At 40.6% G+C, this 20,371-nt stretch overlaps 1 long non-coding RNA gene across 1 annotated transcript in view; it reads right to left on the bottom strand.

The window, feature by feature from the left end:
* The window catches only part of LOC307188474, a 123,683-nt gene extending 103,893 nt beyond the window's left edge, over positions 1 to 19,790 (bottom strand). The window contains exons 1-2 of the long non-coding RNA XR_013828948.1: positions 19,713 to 19,790; positions 18,860 to 19,000 (exon numbers count right to left, since the gene is read on the bottom strand). This is a non-coding gene — a long non-coding RNA (uncharacterized lncRNA). The remainder of the gene's footprint in view (positions 1 to 18,859; positions 19,001 to 19,712) is intronic.
* Positions 19,791 to 20,371: the final 581 nt, after the last annotated feature.

Genomic DNA, 20,371 nt, shown 5'->3' with positions numbered 1-20,371 from the left:
AGACCAGCTCAGTGCTTTGTGACCACCTAGAGGGGTGGAATAGGGAGGGTGGGAGGGAGGAGCTGCAAGAGGGAAGAGATATCGGGACATATGTATATGTATAACTGAGTCACTTTGTTATAAAGCAGAAACTAACAAACCATTGTAAAGCAATTACACTCCAATAAAGATGTTAAATTTTTTTTAATTAATTAAATAAAATAAAATCTGGAGGAAAAAATGTATATTAGCAAAGTAGATGCATAATGGAAAGAACACCAGAATCTGCACCAGACTTTGATTTGAGCCCCAGGACTTACAAGACACCATAAAGATGGGCTGTGTAAATGGATGTTTAGAAAAGTTGTACTTTATAAAATCTATAGTGTTAGAGAAAGAATTTAGGTGTTAAACAGCATTAATTTACGAGATAATCTCAGACAGTGAAAGTCCATCAATATTTTAGATGTCCCTTTTTGGGGTAGCCCTTGGTGCTCAGAATTTGAAGAAAATGTGGAGAGAAAGCAGATATGGTCTCAGCCATCGTGGGGCGTGTGACCTTGTGAGTGGGGCAGATACTCAACAGGTGTCCAACAGCCACGTGTGAAATCCCAAAGTTGGTACATGTGATGACGGAAAGATTTCTGATGCCATCAATGCTTCTAAGAGGGAGGTCTGACCAAGTCTCACATTTGCTCCTTTTTCTATGATTTTAAGACCTTAAAAGGTCTAGCAATTTAAAAGAGAAATCAATCCTTCTTTCCCTCTCACCCCACATTTATACTTTTTTCTCTCTCAACTCCTAATCTAAAAGGCAATATACCATTATGCAATTTATTCTATTTTAAAGAGGTCCTTGCTTAAACTCTCACGATAGTGGTGTATGGCTTTGCTTCATGTTTTATGAACTACAGTTTAATATTAATTTGCTTAAATGTACTACATCTTGCTCCTACACCACCCATTCTGTCATAGATATTTCTCCATTCGAATGAAGGTGCTTTCTCCAAAACATGAAATAGGTGTGTTTTACCAAACCTAATCGTACTTGTCAGAAAACTGTATTGTCGTTCCAAAAACTGTTAGAACAAATTAAGTCATAGAGAATGTGATATTTCATTTGGGAAATCAGGTTTTACGAGGTGTTTCATTCTGTGTACCTTAACATAATTCAGAAAAAAGAGAAATAAAAATATTTACACTCTTTAGAAAACGTATGCACACCATAAAGAATGACAGTTTTGTGAAAAGCTGTCTCTCGCTAAATGATATCTGCCTCCAAACTTGAAACCAAACAAATGAACACTCTGTTAAAGATTGATGTGAAATTTATTATCCTTGACTGCTATATAAACATCTTAGCAATGAGATTCCTTTAGAAGCTATGCTTAATCTCTCTACCAAGTAAGTTTATGAGAAAATATAGTTAAATGTCTGACCACCTTTCAGTCACAGATTCTCCAGTCACTTTCATCACTAGACAGAAAATAAAGATAGTGAGAGATGGAAAACAGTCTACTCAGCTTAATGATTAAATCATCGTCAACATCAGAATTCCAAATCATGCATTAAGGCCGGACAGCACCAGCATAGATACCTGACTTAAAAAACAGATGCAAGCTTTTAAGGGTATAATCAATTACACATACATAAAAACTCTAAGGTAATATTATTCTTACGAGAAAACACAGCCAAAAACAGCATTAGAAACATACTTTCAAATGTTCTACTTTTGTACTGGTACCTATTAGTTTAAGCGAGAATAGCTAAGGAGGCAGCAGAATAGAATGGGGAGAACACAGATATGGGAACCAGAAAAACTGGAGTGGAATTCTGCTTTTCCTACTTACTAACTACGCTGAATGTACGAAGCCACTACCAACACGCTCTAAGCCTCAGGGGGGAAAATGAGAATAATAATGTTTATCTTTCCAGATTATGGTAAGGATTTTAAAAGATAAAATATTTAAAGTGCCTGCAACAGTGCCTGGTACATAGGAAAAGGCAATAAAAGATGGGTTTTCATTGCTCAACAATTTCTCTGAAGAACTCGATCAAAATTTGACTGAGTAGTTCAATCATTTCAGGAAACCAATATCTGAAATTGATACTGGTGATATCTTCACGTTATCAGTCATGACTGAAGTAGGAATTCTTTTCAAAATATGGAATATTGTGTTATTTTACCTAACATTTTATTATGAAAAAATCCAAACATTCTGAAAAGGTGAAAGAATTTTGCAGTGAGCACTCATATAACCACCACCTAGATTTAAGTATTTACATTTATTATGCTTTGTCATATATCTATCATTGCTCTGCCATTAAGGCAGCTTATGTTCCATGCATTTCAAAGTGAGTTGCAAGTAAGTTGTAAATATCAGTATTCTTGTCCCTGAATAACTCAGCATGCATATTACCATCCAGACATGATTTTTCTTAGTTTTCTTCTTTTGATATAAAACTGAGATGCAATTAAATGCACAAATCTTGAGTGCACACTGACAGTTTCTGACAAATGAACACATCTGTGCGTCCCAAACCCTACAAAACATGGACCATAACCGCCTCTCTGGAAAGTATAACATTGCTCTTGAATACCAGACACGTTCATCTTGTGGATCCAAGTCAAAGATTTAGGCACTGATTACAATTCACATTAAGAATACATGGAAAATAAATGAACTAAATGGCTCTGGCATTCATACCATGATACCCGGAGATGAGAGGAAATTGGACTTTATTACAAAGAGGAAGGTAAGTGCAACGATGAAAGTGGATGAGATACTCATCCGAGAACGAGAAGCACAGTGACCAAATATTGGAGCAATGGGTAAATTTAAGCCCAGAAATCAGAATTCAAAGAACATGAAATCATTGTATATGTTTGTGGACCAAGTAACAAAATGCATTCATATTCACGTGCATGTACTCAGTGCCCATACGTCTGATTTAAAGAGTGAACAGCTGATTTTATTAAGGAACAAATGTAGGGAACATCCATCAGGCAAAACTAATACCAAGATGAGAGATCAATTACATAACTTTTATGGTAAATAACATACTTAACATTTTGAAAATGGGAACATAATGGATTATTTGGTGATTTTGACTGAAAAACAAACAATAGAGATCTGAGAAACATTTTGTTTGGCTCATTCTCAGGCCTCTATTTCCAGCCAGTCTTCAAGAGGCATGTAGCTGCAACCAGACAGCTTTCTAAAAATTGCTTCTTTTCCAAATTATTATGTCAACCTCCTTTTTTGCAGTGTTTTATACCTATGACTGTGTCATCCTGAAATAGGCTGCAATGTTTAAAGTTAGGAGATTCAAAGACTTGAGAGTTTGAGGTAAACAGGCTACACAGAACATTGAAATAGAGGGTGAGCAGAATACAACCACGGTTGTGCAGACACAATGTAGCTACAAATGCTCCCCTTGGAATCCCTACCAGGGGAGGCTGATGTCCTCAAGCCAGGGAGCTGGTTTCAAGGTCACTCATAGATAACTCAGGTCACCGCTTGTACACGTGAGCTTATCAGAAGGGTGCCACCCTGCAGTCACCACGCACAGCTCTCCACAAACACAGCAAGACAGCAGCAGCTTTTAACAGCACGACTAACAGCCCAAAGTGGTCATTACAATAAGAAACCTAAGATGATCTTTGTGTATGTGGTATCCTAGCCTTGTCACTCATTAAGAAGCCTCAGTAGAATCATATTAATTAAATCCTGAATGCTCTTCCTTCGTTGATTTAACACACCCTACAGACACTTGCCAACACGTTTAGGTACCTACATGCACAATCCTTGATTCTGTGCTTTAGATCATCTATTTTCAGTTCATTCCCTGGTTTTGAGAAATCTCATCCCTAGCTACTTCATTTCTGTTCCTTCATGAAACCTCTGAGGTGAGCAGATGCACCGATCTCATTGGCTGGTGCCCGGGTTCCTGAGAGTCCGGCATGACCCCACTGGGGCCCCGCACATCCGGCCTCCTATTGTCCCAAGAAGACCACTCCCTTTCGCATTCAGAATACGCTGCTCCATCCATTCCCCGAGATCTTCCAAACCAAGGACAACAGCAACGTTTCCACCTACCCAGCAAGTGAAAGAAAAAGGACCTTCTCTGACCCCCACCCCCAAAGGATCCATTTTCCCAGAAAATACTAACATGTGCAGGGCCTCAGTGGTGGGCAGAGGGGCGATGCTGCAGCTGTGATGCCAGCCCTGTGACCGCCCTGCTCCTGGGCTCACTCCGTTTCCATGGTTTTCTGCTAACTTGGATGCCTGTCCTCAGAAAACTGTGGCTTGAGCATTTTGAAGAACTGTTTTGTAACTGATTGACTCTTGTTATACATACAGCAGAAACTAACACAACATTGCAAAGCAATTATGCTCCAATAAAGATGTTAAAAAATATATAACGAGAAAGTAAAGAAGTTATTTTAAGTTAAAAATCAATATGAGTGGTATATTATTAAAGATTATATTGAAATACATTGTAATATGTTCTGTAATAGTATTTACAATACATATAGGGACCAGATTAACTTTTCTCTATCTAGCAAATGAACATATGCTATTTAATTTACTCTCAGTAAATAATAGCAAACAAACATACAAACAAAAAAATCCTGCAGGCCTGAGACACTGTAAATTGTGAAACCTCTCCCTTTATGTCATGGCCAATATAGTAAATTTTCCAAATATCCCACTTTAAACAGTTTTGCTGGAAAGCTTTAAAATGACTTACTGATTAGATAGAATTCTGTTAAAATAAATCAGTTTGGCTTTGATACACATTTTATCAACTTCGTTGAGTTACAGTTCATTCGTTCATATGTTTAAATGTCAATTAATTTTAAATGTTTAATATTCATAATTTAAATAATATAGTCTTATTTCTGTCTGCGTGTGGTGTGCATGTGTACACACGTGTGCTTGGCTGAAGTGTCAAAGAATTTTGTATGTTTTTGCAAAGCCGACAAACTTTGAATCTGGGGTTTATCACACCCAGTGTAGAAACGCCCTCTGCCGGCTCTGCACTGGTGACGTGAGCCCGAGCGGGTCTGCGGTACCTGTGGGCAGGGCTGGGGCGGGGTGGGGGTGGGGGAGCGCGGGAGGCCCGCCTATTCCGCCCAGGTTACACCTACAGCACAACACCTGGTCCAACACAAAAACAGAACAAGGTTCTGAGCCTCGCTCCTCAGCCACTTTGGCTTTTCTCACAGGTACTTTGCAAAAAAATGCCTTGCTACCTTCCTTATTTCTTCCAGCATCACGTCCCTCTTTCTCAGTATAACAAATTATCATTTCATCCTTTCTCTCTAGAGACCTCTCACCCACCCAACAGCTTTATATAAGATTCCAACCCATTCCTTTTAAAAACTGTTATTTTTCTATCATAAAGATAATATCAAAGCATAATAGAAAGTACAGAATATTAGAAACAAAATTATCTAGAGGTCTCTAATTCATATTTCAAATTCTTAATATCTTGGTGTAATAATTTTACATATTTTTGCATTTATACTGTATAAAGAAATCTGTGTTACTACTTTCTTTCTTTCCTTTTTTTTTTTTTTTTTTGACTGCGCGGCTAATGGGACCTTAGCTTTCTGCCCAGGGACTAAACCCAGGGCCAGGGCAGTGAAAGCTCTGAGTCCTAACCACTGGACTGCCAGGGAACTCCCCTGTGTTACTACTTTTTAAATAGTCATTTTTTTCTGATTATAAAGGTAACAGTGGATCATCATAAACATTTTGGAAAAGTTTAATACATTAATTTATTTTTTTATTAACTAAACTCCATGCTTTCTTTACTTTTCCTTAGTTTTTACCTAATGTCCTTTTTATGTTCCAGGATCCCATACCATAGTACTTTTTTTAACATCTTTATTGGAGTATAATTGCTTTACAATGGTGTGTTAGTTTTTGCTGTATAAAAAAGTGAATCAGTTATACATATACACATATCCCCATATCCCCTCCCTCTTGCATCTCCCTCCCACCCTTCCAGCTGGTCTCAAAGCACAGAGCTGATCTCCCCGTGCTATGCGGCTGCTTCCCACGAGCTATCTATTTTACATTTGGTAGTGTATATATAAGTTCACGCCACTCTCCCACTTCATCCCAGCTTACCCTTCCCCCTCCCCATGTCCTCAAGTCCATTCTCTACGTCTGCATCTTTTTTTTTTTTTTTGCAGTACGTGGGCCTCTCACTGTTGTGGCCTCTCCCGTTGTGGAGCATGGGCTCCGGACGCGCAGGCTCAGCGGCCATGGCTCACGGGCCCAGCTGCTCCGCGGCATGTGGGATCTTCCCAGACCGGGGCACGAACCCGTGTCCCCTGCATCGGCAGGCGGACTCTCAACCACTGAGCCACCAGGGAAGCCCTATGTCTGCATCTTTATTCCTGTCCTGCCCCCAGGTTCTTCAGAACCATTTTGTTTGTTTGCTTCTTAGATTCCATATATATGTGTTAGCATACGGTATTTGTTCTTCTCTTTCTGACTTACTTCACTCTGTATGGCAGACTCTAGGTCCATCCACCTCACTACAAATAGCTCAATTTCATTTCTTTTTATGGCTGAGTAATATTCCATTGTATATGTGTGCCACATCTTCTTTATCCATTCATCTATCGATGGACACTTAGTTTGCTTCCATGTCCTGGCTATTGTAAATAGAGCTGCAATGAACACTGTGGTACATGACTCCTTTTGAATTATGGTTTTCTCAGGGTACATGCCCAGTAGTGGGATTGCTGGGTTGTATGGTAGTTCTATTTTTAGATTTTTAAGGAACCTCCATACTGTTCTCCATAGTGGCTGTATCAATCTACATTCCCACCAACAGTGCAAGAGGGTTCCCTTTTCTCCACACCCTCTCCAGCATTTATTGTTTGTAGATTTTTTGATGATGGCCATTCTGACCGGTGTGAGGTGATACCTCATTGTAGTTTTGATTTGCATTTCTCTAATGATTAGTGATGTTGAGCATCGTTTCATAATACATTTATCTTTAATGAAAACAGCCAGAATCCCCTTAACACAACTATGTTAACATTTTCCTACGTGCCTTTCTGCTGTTTCCACACATATTTTTATACTGTTGATATATTCTACATGAGTCTTTTAAAGCACAAATGATCAAAGAAACATCCAAAGGTACAACTCACTCCGATGCTGCTTATTCTTTATCCCACTCTCTCTACATATGTGCAGTTTTAAAAAATGGGTTGGTGAATGACCAACAGTCATGCAGTAAACTGGAGGAGGGTGTGGAAAAGCTACGTAGAGCTTAGTTACTATATCTGATTACTAAATTCAGCTCTCAACTTCCTTTACTGAATCAATGCAATGTAACGGATGACATCTTTCTCAATCTCTAATAAAGGAAAATTTCTAACCTTTGGGAAATATTCTTGATATTAATAAATTTCTGATATTAAACCCTAAACATATTTTTTCATTTGGAGAAATATTTTACATTAAAATACTTTTAAGATATCAGTATCTCTAGAGCAAATTTCTAAGAAATGTGGGAAAGCACTCCACAAGTTTGATTTTCAGAATATCCACATCCCAGGGCCTCTGGGATGAGCCACTAACGGAGCTAGTGATGGAAGGTGCGAATGCCTCACAGGCCCTCCTCAGCAAGGGGGATGCGGCTCCTCGAGTTGTGGGCCTCCACCTGCCGGCAACAGGACCGGCACCCGGCCTTGCCACGGTCCCAGACCCTAAGAACACCAGCGTGTGACTTCCAGGAGACAACTACAACAGACCTTCCCACTCTGAGAGTATCCCACTGGCCTTCACAGGATTGACACTTCTAGGGGCCTGGGCCTGCCTTCCCTCCTGTATTGTTACTGCTACCATCACCACCCAGGGCTTCTCCCAGGGGGGCTGATGTATCACAGGGATTTCACTAGGGGCTGCTTCAAGGCAATATTATGGAATCCACTGATCTTTCTAGTTAGTGCATCACCTTCATGCAGCCAAAGAGACCACAGGAATGCACTATTAAAGACTCACCTAGGGATTTCCCTGGTGGCACAGTGGTTAAGAATCCACCTGCCAATGCAGGGGGCATGGGTTCGAGCCCTGGTCCGGGAAGATCCCCCATGGCACAGAGCAACTAAGCCCGTGTGCCACACCTACTGAGCCTGTGCTCTAGAGCCCGTGCGCCACAACTGCTGAGCCTGCGTGCCACAACTACTGAAGCCTGCGTGCCTAGAGCCCGTGCCCCGCAGCACGAGAAGCCACCACAGCGAGAAGCCCGTGCACCACAACAAAGAGTATCCCCCGCTCACCGCAACTAGAGAAAGCCCGCGCAGCAACGAAGACATAACACAGCCAAAAATAAATACATACATACATACATACATACATACATACAAGACTTGACTTAAAAAAAAAAGACTCTTCGAAGGAGTTAGCATTGCTGGGTTGGTGGGGACCAGCCTCAAGGATGGAACATCTGCATTCAGCCCGTGACAAATACCCTGAATCCAAGCCAGAAATCAGACAGAACTGCTTCCCCGAGGCAGGGTGCAGGAGCATGGAGTTTCGAGCATCCTGCAACCCATCTGTATACTGAGACTAGGAGAGTTCACATATAACCTTTTCACATCCTACAAATAATAATAATAGCCAGGAACTAAAGACATCCACAAAGAAGAGCTTCTCGAAAAAAGAAACGTAAGCCAAACAAAAACCTACAGTGACAGTTCACAGACCACAACTTTGAGCAAAGACAACATTCAAAGGTCTGAAACCATAAGACAATCAAACCGCAATGTATTTTTTTCATATTACCAAAGTGTTCTTTTAAAAAAAGAGGATCCGAGAAATGTGTAGGAATAAATCTAATAAAACCTATGTAAGACATCTACACAGATAAAAATGTTATACCTCATTTGAAGAAACTGAAGAAGGTCTTAAGACGTGATGACATGTGTATGGATAGTAAGACTCAGTGTTGTAAAAATATCAGTTCTCTCCAGTTTACCTATAGATTCAGTGTAATTACAGTCAAAACACAGCAAGCATGTGTGTGTATATGTGTGTTATGTGTGTGTTGTGTGTGTATGTGTATGTGTAGCTATGTATGTATGTGCGTGTGTGTGTATGTACGTGTAAACAGACAAGTTACAGTAACTTGACAGTAAGACGGAGGGTTCAACACCCACACAAAAATAACAAAAAAACCCCAATAAACAAATAACTACAAACCAATGAAAACAGGTCTGAGAAAGCCCTGGGCTACAACAGAGCAGCGGCAGAAAATCTGCACAGCTTAAAAACTGAAGACAGCCAGGTAATTAGTGTAGGAAGCATGTTACCTGTGTCACCCTGCCCCCCAGTGCAGAGCAGCTGGGCCCCCAGAGCTGTCCCCTGGGAGAAGGACAGCAGGAGGCCCCAACACCGTTCACTGCGTGGACATTTGCAGCCTTTGCTCCTGAGGACGCCCCAGTCCACACCAGCGCTGACCTCCGCATGCAGAGCTGCCTGGAGGCCCTGCCACCATCTCCTCCCAGCACTGGAAAGGTCACTGCAGGGACACCTGTCGCCAGGAGCCTGGTCGCTGCTGTGCCCACTCCCTGGGACTGGGGCACCACAGCGCCTTGCCATCCAAGGGACCAGAGTTGTCTGCTCTGCACTCCACCCCAGAGCCTCAAGTTGGGGCGTGGCCCTCCCTAACCAGGCTCATGATGTTGTGCCCCCCCTAAACCTGGTCCTAAGTCCCGGCTTTGACTCACCCTCATGGGCTGTGCTGCTGCAGACATGGGCCCCACCCAGAGTCCAAAGTCCCAGCTCTGACCTGTCATCACAGGGGTGAGCTGCTGCTGGGCTGTGGCTGCACCCTGGGGCCAGAGCTGCGACTCTGAACCACCATCCCCAGAATGTGCTGCGACTGCACCCTGCTTCCTGGGCCCAAGCTACGGCCGCGCCTGCATCACAGGGTTTGTGCTACAGCTGCTGCCCCACCCCTCCAGGGCCTGAGTCACTTAGGTGAGGCCCAAAGGTCCTGACCCCGGTTTCCTAGGAGACCCGCACCTGCACACCTGCACCAGGACAGCAAGTGCACCTAGCCCTAGGACCCAGGTGCTGTGCTAGTTCTATGTGCGCCTGATCCTATGACCCTGACTCTGCCGCCACTCTGGACGTAAACAACAAATTAGGTAACTTTAAAAATATGAATACGTTTCTAGAAACATATAACTTACTAAGAATGAAATATGAAGAAATAGAAGCTATGAACAAACCAATAAGGAACACAGATTGAGTCAAAAATCTCTCAAAAAAAAAAAAAACCCAGGCCCACATGATTTCACTAGTGAAATCTACCAAACATTTGAAGAATTAATAGCAGTGCTTCTCAAACTCTTTGAAAAACTGAAGAGGAAGGAACACTTCCAAACTCATTTTATGAGACCAGCATTACCCTAACACTGAAGCCACACAAACACTAAAAGCAAAGAAAATTACAGACCAATATCCCTGATGAACATAGGTGCAAAATTCTCAACCAAATACTAGCAAATTGAATTCAAGAGCACACTAAAAGTACTGTACGCCATGATCAAGTGGAAATTATCCCTGCCAGCAAGGATGGTCAACATATGCAAATCAATAAATCAGATACTGCTTGTTAACAGAACGAAGGATAAAAATCACATGATCATGTCAACATATACAGAAAAAGCACTTGACAAAATTCATCCTCACATAATAAAATTATCTATTAATTAGGTGTAAAAGAAATATATCTCACAAAATAAAGTCCATGTGTGTCAAGACAACAGCTAACACCATACTCAAGTAGAAAGTTAAAAAGCCTTTTCTCTAAAAGTAAACCAAAAAAACCCTATTTAAAGTCAGGTCAAAAAAGTACCAAGGAAAAAATATAATGAAGGAGGTGAACGACCTACACAGTGAGAACTATAAAACACTGATAAAGGAAACTGAAGATGATTTAAAGAAATGGGATGATACCCTATGCTCTTGGATTCAAAGAATAAATATTGTTAAAATGGCCACACTGTCCAAAGCAATCTACAGATGTAATGAGACCCCTATCAAAATACCCATGAGATTTTTCACAGAACTACAACAAATAATCCTAAAATTTATTTGGAACCACAAAAGGGCCAGAATTGCCAAAGCAATCCTGAAAAAAAAAGAACAAATCTGGAGGCATATCTCTCCTAGATTTCAAACAATACCATAAAGCTGCAGTAATCAAAACAGTGTGGTACTGGCACAAAAACACATATAGATCAAGAGAACAGAAGAGAGAGCCAAGAAATAAACCCCCCATACCTATGATCAATTAATCTTCAACAAAGGAGGCAAGAATATACAATGGGGAAAACAGTCTCTTCAGCAAATGGTGCTGGGAAAGCTGGACAGCTGCATGAAAATCAATGAAGCTAGAACACTCCCTCATACCATGCACAAAAATAAACTCAAAATGGCTTAATGATGTAAATATAAGATAGGATACCATAAAACCCCTAGAAGAGAACATAGGCAAAACATTTGCTGACATAAATCATAGCAATATTTTCTTAGACCAGTCTCCCAAGGCAAAGAAATAAAAGCAAAAACAACAACAACAAAATATCAAACTTATAAGCTTTTGCACAGCAAAGGAAACCATAAACAAAACGAAATGACAACCTATGGACTGGGAGAAAATATTTGCAAATAAGGCAACTGACATGGGCTTAATTTCCAAAAGATACAAACAGCTCATACAGCTCAATATCAAAACAAACAAACAAATAAACAACCCAATCAAAAAATGGGCAGGAGGCTTAAATAGACATTTTTCCAAAGAAGATGTGCAAACGACCGATAGGCACATGAAAAGATGCTCAACATCGCAAAATATCAGAGAAACGTAAATCAAAACTACAATGAGGTATAACCTCACACTAGTCAGAATGGCCATCATTAAAAAGACTAAAGATAATAAATGCTGGAGAAAAGGGAACCCTCCTACACTTTTGGTGGGGATGTAAACTGGTGCAACCACTATGGAGAACAGTATGGAGGTTCCTTGAAAAACTAAAAATACAGCTACCATATGATCCTGCAATCCCACTTCTGCACATATATCTGGAGGACACTCTAATTTAAAAAGATACACGCACCCCAATGTCCATGGCAGCACTGTTTACAATCACCAAGACATGGAAGCAACTTAAATGTCCATCAACAGATGAATGGATGATGAAGATGCGGTGTATACATACAATGGAATATTACTCAGCCATAAAAAAGAATGAAATAATGCCATTGGCAGCAACATGGATGGACCTAGAGCTCGTCATACTGAGTGAACTAAGTCAGACAAAGAAAAATACCATATGATATCATTTATATGTGGAATCTAAAATATGCTACTAGCTTATTTATAAAACAGAAAGAGACTCACAGACTTCGAAAAAAAGTTATGATTACCAATGGGGAAAGGGTGGGAAGGGGGCTTAATGAGCTTGGGACTAAAATATACACCCTGCTGTACCTAAAATAGATAAACAACAAGGCCCTACTGTAGAGCACAGGGAGTTCTACACAATATCTTATAATAAACCATAATGGAAAAGACTATATATATACACACATGTATATACATATATATGTGTGTGTGTACATATATATATATAACTGAATCACTTTGCTGTACACCAGAAAGTAATACTTTGTAAGTCAGCTATACTTCAATTTAAAAAAAATAGAAAAAAATGTAAATCACAGAGGAAGAAAAATGTTATAATCGAATTACATTCTTATTAAGAATTTCTATCCCAAAGGCACAAGGAAATGAGTGAAATGGAAAACCACAGAACAGGGGAAGATACTTGCAACGCATAGGTGAATCTGATGAAAACTCATTCGGAATATATGGAGAACTACTACGAATCATAGCAGAGAAGAAAGATCTGTAGAAATAAAGACAAATTCTCTTCACACTTTATAAAATGGAATGTGTAACTGAATAAGCATACGGAAAATACTTCAATGCATTTGTCGTCAGAGATACATAAGTTGAAACCACCACACCCTCCCAGGGCAGCCTCCCTGAGACCTTCACGCTTCCTGGAGTGCTGGGGAGCTGGCAGGGCAGGCACCCGTCCCTACCTGCCGGTGGGAGCAAGTGCTCACCCACGTCCGCTGAAACTAAACATGGCATAGTGTGGACCCAGCGATTCCTCTCCTAGTTATAAGGTACAATCCCAACAGAAATGTGTAATACATTCATCAACCAGCATGTATAAGGATGGTCGCAGCAGCATCACGAGTAGCACACAAAGTCTGCACACTCCCCACGTGCCCATCAGATGTCACTAGGAGCCGACTGGGTAAATAAGTCACACGGTAGAAGTGATGTCGCGTTAAGAATGAAAGCACGTCAACTATTCACACAACAATTACGGATGCATCTTATAAACAAGCTTCATCAAAAGGAGGCAAACATAAAAGAGTTAATCCTGTATTGGTTCACTTGTATAGACTATAAAGCAGACTGCTGGAAATTGGGCCAGTGGGGGCACAGGAAGCAGAGCTGTTACTTCAAGGGGGGTCAGTGGGAGCATCGACACTGATGAAAATGTTTTACGTCTGTATTTAGGTTCTGGTTACACAGATGACCTCATTTACTGTAAATTCATCAAGTTGTATACATATGAATTTATGCCCTGATCATGTACGTCTGTTTTACAGTAGTTTTTTTTAAACACTGGGAGATTCCTGTAAAGTGCGTTTCCAGTGTAAATCAATGTGCAATTTGAAACTGTGGACATACGTCTTTAGGACAGAGTACTGTATAACGTGAACTTCATCTGAGTGAAATCAAGTAACGGGTAATGAGTCAGTCGGGACGGAACTATTCCTCTAGGCAGGGAGATGCTCTAAGACAGAGAAGTACCATCGTCCTCCTCCGCTGTCACCTGCGTGGTCCCTGCCCTCATCTCCGTGCACCGGGCCCCTCCAGCCAGCGACGTTGACCCTCCCTTCTCGCTTCCCTTTGGAAAAGTGCCTCTGCCCCCCCGGGGCGCTCCTCCCTTGATGGTCACTCATTGCCAAGTTCTGTCAACTCATCTCGTTCATTCTCACCGGGGCTCTCCCTACTTCGCCTGCAAATCTCATCCCAGCTCTTCTGTCTTCTCTCTACCACCAGGCCCCCAGATGTTTTCTGAACCATGCTTGATTACATCACTCCTCTAATAAAACGGAACAAAATTCCTCTTGAGTACCACCCTTTACGGGCGAAGTGTGCAACGGCCCGAGCCATTTGCTCCCTGCCTTCCCTTCTCTGTTCTCACCTGGGAAGCTCCTCTACCCCGAGCCCGGCCCACGTGGCCGAATTTCCACTCTTCACAGGGTGCATTTACCATCCATCATCCCTCAGGACTCCGTGGCCTCCACGCAAATTTTATGCCAACTTTCTTCTTTTTGACACGCAACTCATTCTACCATGTGCACATCTGCACTCCTAGACCAGCACACACCGGGAAAGGTGGGAAGATTCCTGCTTCCCAAAAGCTATCCTAGATCCCCCTGTTCTGACCTCAAACAGCACGATAGCCCTGCCTCTGTGTCCTCTCCATTCCTTCCTCTCTGGACTAGATACTCAAGTTCTTTTTATTTATCTGTTTTTCTGTTTAATCATTACATTTGTTACTAGCCTCCATCTTTACCACTAGTTTTTGGATTTTCTCTAGTTTGTCAGTGACCCTCACAAGACACACTTCCAACTGAATGCCAGGCCATTTAATATTGTGATAAACCTGCATTTTATGTCTTGGTCCAAGTAACTGATTGACATATGGACTAGAATAGGGCCGAGGACACACCTCGTGATTTCCATTCAGCTTTTTCATTGTCATTAGGCCATGCCCTTTGAATAAATCTGTAATTAACTAAAAAACACTTCCATGCGCGTAATAGCTATTTATGCAAAAAAGCCAATAAATTTAGCATAAAATGTTTGGACAAATTCTCAACATTTTTCATCAAAAACCCACGGAGAAAGGAAAGGTAACTGATTATCAGTATAGTCTTAATGAATGGTATTTAAAATCTAGTTATACTTTGCTAAGTAACCACATAAACTATCTAAATAATGACCTAATACATCTTTTAACAAAATATGAATATGAGACTGATATAAATATTTCCAATTATAAGATCTGGCTTCTAAAAAGTTTTCCTCTGGAAATTCCTGATATCTGTCTATATTAAATCTTCTGCCAACTTGGTCATGCCTGTGACTCCTCAGATACACAGTGGTGTCTGGACCTGAAGTCACTTTTGCAAACCTTTGCTCCTATGATGTCACTCACCTCAGCCAGGAGACCTAGTTTATTTCAAGGGATGTGGTGAACTATCACCAAACCCTCCTCAAGCACATATTTTAATTCCAAGTCTACTTTTACATCGTTTCATTTTTTTTACATTGAGGATTATCTTTATTAGAAAATACAGAAGCTAACTAGAAAGGTGTTTTTTTTTCTTTTTCTTCCCTGTCATATGTTAACATATTGGCTATCCACTGGAGTTATTCATTTCTTATTTTTCTTTTATGTTTCAAGTGAAAGTGAAAAAAATGCTGTGCTTAGTTTGTAGTGATTCATACTTTGCAATTAATAATTCTGACAAATCATTATGGGTTTATTTTAGTATTTTGTATTTCCTCTTGTTTCTAGCTGCTCCCTTGTACACTGGTTCTTTCAAAGTCTGTACCTTTGTAAAAAGCCTGCCTCCCGTATTGATTTCTTTAAATACCTTCATATTTTCCTAATTAGAATTTTTGGTTATTCAAAATTTAGACATGTTATTATTCTACAACTTTTACATCGGTCACATTCCTTTCAAAGGAATATGTGAATATATACACCTCACGTTTCTTAAAAATTTCATTTCTTAATATATTTTATAGTTCAATGATCAAAGTTATTGATATGGAATAAAGAAATATGGTCAGAATAGAGATTATGACTTTATGTGAAATCCAGAGATGGGAAAAAGAGATGGATAGGAATACACTGAGTGCCCTCTGAGGAAGAGATTCATTTAATTCCTTCCAGGCACTCTTTGCAGTAAATGGAATATACCAGAGACCAAGACAAGTTCCTGCTCTCATGGGGCTGACATTCTGATGGCCTGAAGGGAAGAAAATGAAGAGGTTTCATGAAGAGGAGTGTGTTTTCCTGTCAACTCATGTCTTTAACATTTAACAGAGACGCACACTTTACAACCAAGTCATTCCTAAATATTGGCGGAATAAAATTTTGGGTAGCGTGCTTTATAGAGTAGGCCCTGAACTGTTCATTGAAAGCCAAGTATATGTTTTGATTAAATATAAAGACTGACTTGATGCCCAGATTTGATAATCCAACTATGTGAGTTTTTAGCTCACATTTGGGTCTAGGCAAATAAAACCACCATACCACTTTTGTTTCAGGCATCAGAAACAAAAATTGTACAGAAATATTCCTAACAAGTTTGGTTTCCTAGGATGCTCCAAAAGATAATTTAAATATGAAATGTGAATTCAAAATTCAAAGGTAAACCGAATTGAGAGAAAATTTTCACTTCAGATAGTTTTTGATCAACTGTGGGAACATTATGACGGAAGATACTAGACACCTGTGTAACTATATGCATTGAAGCATTAAATCACTGATTATCCCTGTTGACTTACCTGACATTAATGGTAGATACTGATGTGTTAGCCATTAATAGTAGAATCCATTTGCCCTCCTCGGGAAATGAGGAGGTCTGAGAACTGAGATACAGCCACGAAGAGTCAAAGGGCTGAGTAAGATGTGCTCAAATGATTAAATAAGGGCTTTCTTTCCAGGTACTTTTGCAGAACAGAAAGCTTTCCAAATCACACAGTTATGCAAGCATGCATATGTCATGCATCCTTTGACATAATCGGAGTAATTTGATTTTATTTCAATGTTATTAAAATTTGATTAAAATTATCTAAGGCAATTTATTGCTCTGATAGTTCTAAGATGCTATTTAAGCCACACTTCTTCTGAGGAAGTCATATAATTTTCAGCCTGATCGTTCAGTTCATTAATTACTGTATCTTCAAAAATATGGTTCTTTTGTAAACATGCGAATGTGATCCTGTTCAGAAGCTAAGACTGAATGGCTGTGGATGATAATTCATACCGTATTTTCCAGACATAGTGAACACCACACTTATATGCAAATTATTAAAACCCAACACCTCATTGCTAGTTTCCACAGAACAGAGTGAAACTAGTTTATACTAGTTTATACTATATATGTTGAATATTTTTCCATTTTTATTCTTTATAATTTGTTAAACCCTCATAAAATAATACAAGCTCAGTTCAAAAATGCTGTTTCAGTTCATAGATCTATGCCTTTTAGATCAGCTTCATAAGCGCACACACTCCTCCTAAAGAAATACTTGTAGTCACAAGTGAGTTTTCAACGTACGTTGTTTTGTTATTTTCTGTTCAAGGTCAAAAGCAGGCAGTTTGTTGAAATGTGGGCATTCCATTTTTAAAGAGCAATGTAGTTCAATGTTACGGGGAAGCTGAAAGCTTCAGAGTCTGGAAATAGCCCAGAAAAGCTGTTACTATCATTTCTGAGTGTAATGATTAAATTTAATTTTTATTTCAATTCATTGGATATATCAAACCAATAATGATCTACATTATATTCTGTAATTCTTAGCTAGGTTATTTTGATGGAAATTGGAGAATATGATTTTACATAATCTTAGACTACATATTGGCCAATTATAAGAATGATAAAATCACATTAACTAGGGTAATCAAATTTTTGTTTTTCCTTTTGATTGATTTATTAATTTAGTGATTTTCAGTGTTTTTTGGACACTATTATAAAAGTGCTATTAGAGAAAAGTATAAACCAAAAATGCAAATGAGTGGAAATGAGAACAGCCAATTCTTTTTTTTTTTTTTTTTTTTTTTTTGCGGTACGCGGGCCTCTCACTGTTGTGGCCTCTCCCGTTGCGGAGCGCAGTCTCAGCAGCCATGGCTCACGGGCCCAGCCGCTCCGCGGCATGTGGGATCTTCCCGGACCGGGGCACGAACCCGTGTCCCCTGCATCGGCAGGAGGACTCTCAACCACTGCGCCACCAGGGAAGCCCTACAATATTATATCAGTTTCAGGTGTACAGCAATGATTCACTATTTTCATAGATTATACATTACTCCATTTAAAGTTAGTACAAAGTAATGGCTATATTCCCTATCTGTACAATATATATCCTTGCTGTTTATCTATTTTATACATAGTAATTTGTGTCTCTTAATCCCTTACCCCTGTCTCCCCCCCTCCCTTTCCTCTCCCCACTGGGTTCCACTAGTTTTTCTGCTTCTGTTTTGTTGTTTACGTTCGTTTTATTTTTTTAGATTCCACATATAAGTGATAACATAGAGTATCTGTCTTTCTCTGACTTATTTCACTAAGCATAATAACCCTCCAGGTCCATCTACACTGCTGCAAATGGCAGAATTTCATTCTTCAGAAGAGCCAATTCTTAAAGACATCATTGTCAGAGGGCAAAATTTCACTTTTATTGGAAAGTGAAAGTAGTTAATTATGAGCTTTTTCATTTGTATGGCTTTGTTTATATCTGATATTACAATTACATGTTTAATAACTATTTAACCTTTTAAAACACATATTTAACATAAAATACTTTATTGGCAGTTTATAAAGTAGGTTGCTTTCAGAGTTGACCAATATTTTAAAATTTAAAGAAACAACATGAAAAATTCACAAGCGGGAATCAACCACAGAACTGAAAGAGCAGAATGCATGAAAGTGCCCAATAAAAGATAAGGCAGTACCTCTCGTCCAGGTGCTCCATGTAAACAGCTTGGCAGTCTCACTCCTCTTTTCACAGTGAGAAAAATCTTAAACCGAAAGTCAGAACCTTCTCTTAGTCCATCCGAGGACTGCGGCTGCAGCGCAAACAGTCCATCTGAAATCTGAAAAGACAGCAAACTCAGGCTGTTACAGCTGAGACCACCTTACCCTGCGCAGAAGCTGCCAGCTGCTATCACGTCCCCATCCCCAGAAACTGGTGGGAACACGTAAAGGTAATTTAAGCAAATTGCTAGATGCTGCGTGCGGACCAGTGTGAGAATGAGGCGCTCCTGTGTCCGCGGCACCGGCCAGCCATGATTCTCTGGCCGCCATCTCCGGAAGCACACCAGGTAGTCACAATGAAAAGTCGGGATCAATCCCCTCGTGGCTCCTTCTGAGAGAGAGGAAGAGTTCCCCTGGCGAAATGCTCCAGAGCATTCTTTATACAAACGCCTACTCTGTAGCAGAGAGACTATCAGAGATTTATCCAACAGGGAAAAAGCATTTCCTGAAACCAAGGTCCAGTGTCCTTCCCGTCTCACATAATGCGTAGGGGGAGTTTTAGGGCTGGAGAAACCCTCCCGAAAGGCACAGGCCGGAGGACCAGCTGGTTGGGGGCCTGGATGGCAAACCTAGGTGTGCCTGGAACATCCTGTAGCAGAAAGTAAGAAAGCGCCCCCAAAAGACCCACCACGTCAAGGGCATACAGGAGGCAACTGAAAGAGACCCCCACTGGCCAAAGCTGGAAAAAACTTGCGCAACAAAATCAAGCAGTATTAGATTCTAACCAACAGTATAAAATAAAAACCCTTGACTCCCTGACTCCCAACTGACCTAAGTCTGTGAGGTGACGAACCGATGCGGGAGCAGCGGCAGTGGGTGCGGAAGGACCGACGGCTCGTGAAAAAAACCCTGACGCAGGCGCGTGAGCGAGACGCTGACGCAGGCGCGTGAGACCCTGACGCAGGCGCGTGAGCATAACTCAGCTCCGCCCGCACGGCTTGTGTGCGCAAGCTCCATCTCAAGAGCACATATGGAAGGGGCTGAAGGGCAAGTTTCCAGCAGGAAGCAGACAAACGCACTCCTGCAGGTGACCACGGGCTGCATCCACAAGGACCAGGCAGGCTGAGATCTGTCCCTCTCCTGTGAGGTTGTGAAAGTGGCACTTCGCCTCTGGTCTTCCTCTCCAAATGCACAAACACAAGCCCATCATGACACAAATACCAGACAAATCCCAACAGACGGACACTTTTAAAGACAGCTAACCGGCTCTCCTCAAAGGAGTCAAGGTCACAGCCACGAGCCACCTAAGGAAACGTGGATACTAAAGTCATGTGGTCCTGAGCAAAAAAGCACATTAGCCAAAAACGAAGGAAATCTCAGTAAATTATGTAGCTCAGTTAATAATAATACACTGATATCGGTTCATTAATTATAACAAATTCACTCCTAAAGTACGATTGAATAACAGGGGAAACTGTACTACCCTCACA

Source organism: Stenella coeruleoalba (assembly GCF_951394435.1).
Source record: "Stenella coeruleoalba genome assembly, chromosome: 7".
In the NCBI taxonomy this organism is placed as follows: Eukaryota; Metazoa; Chordata; class Mammalia; order Artiodactyla; family Delphinidae; genus Stenella; species Stenella coeruleoalba.
This window is presented reverse-complemented; position numbering and strand designations above follow the sequence as displayed.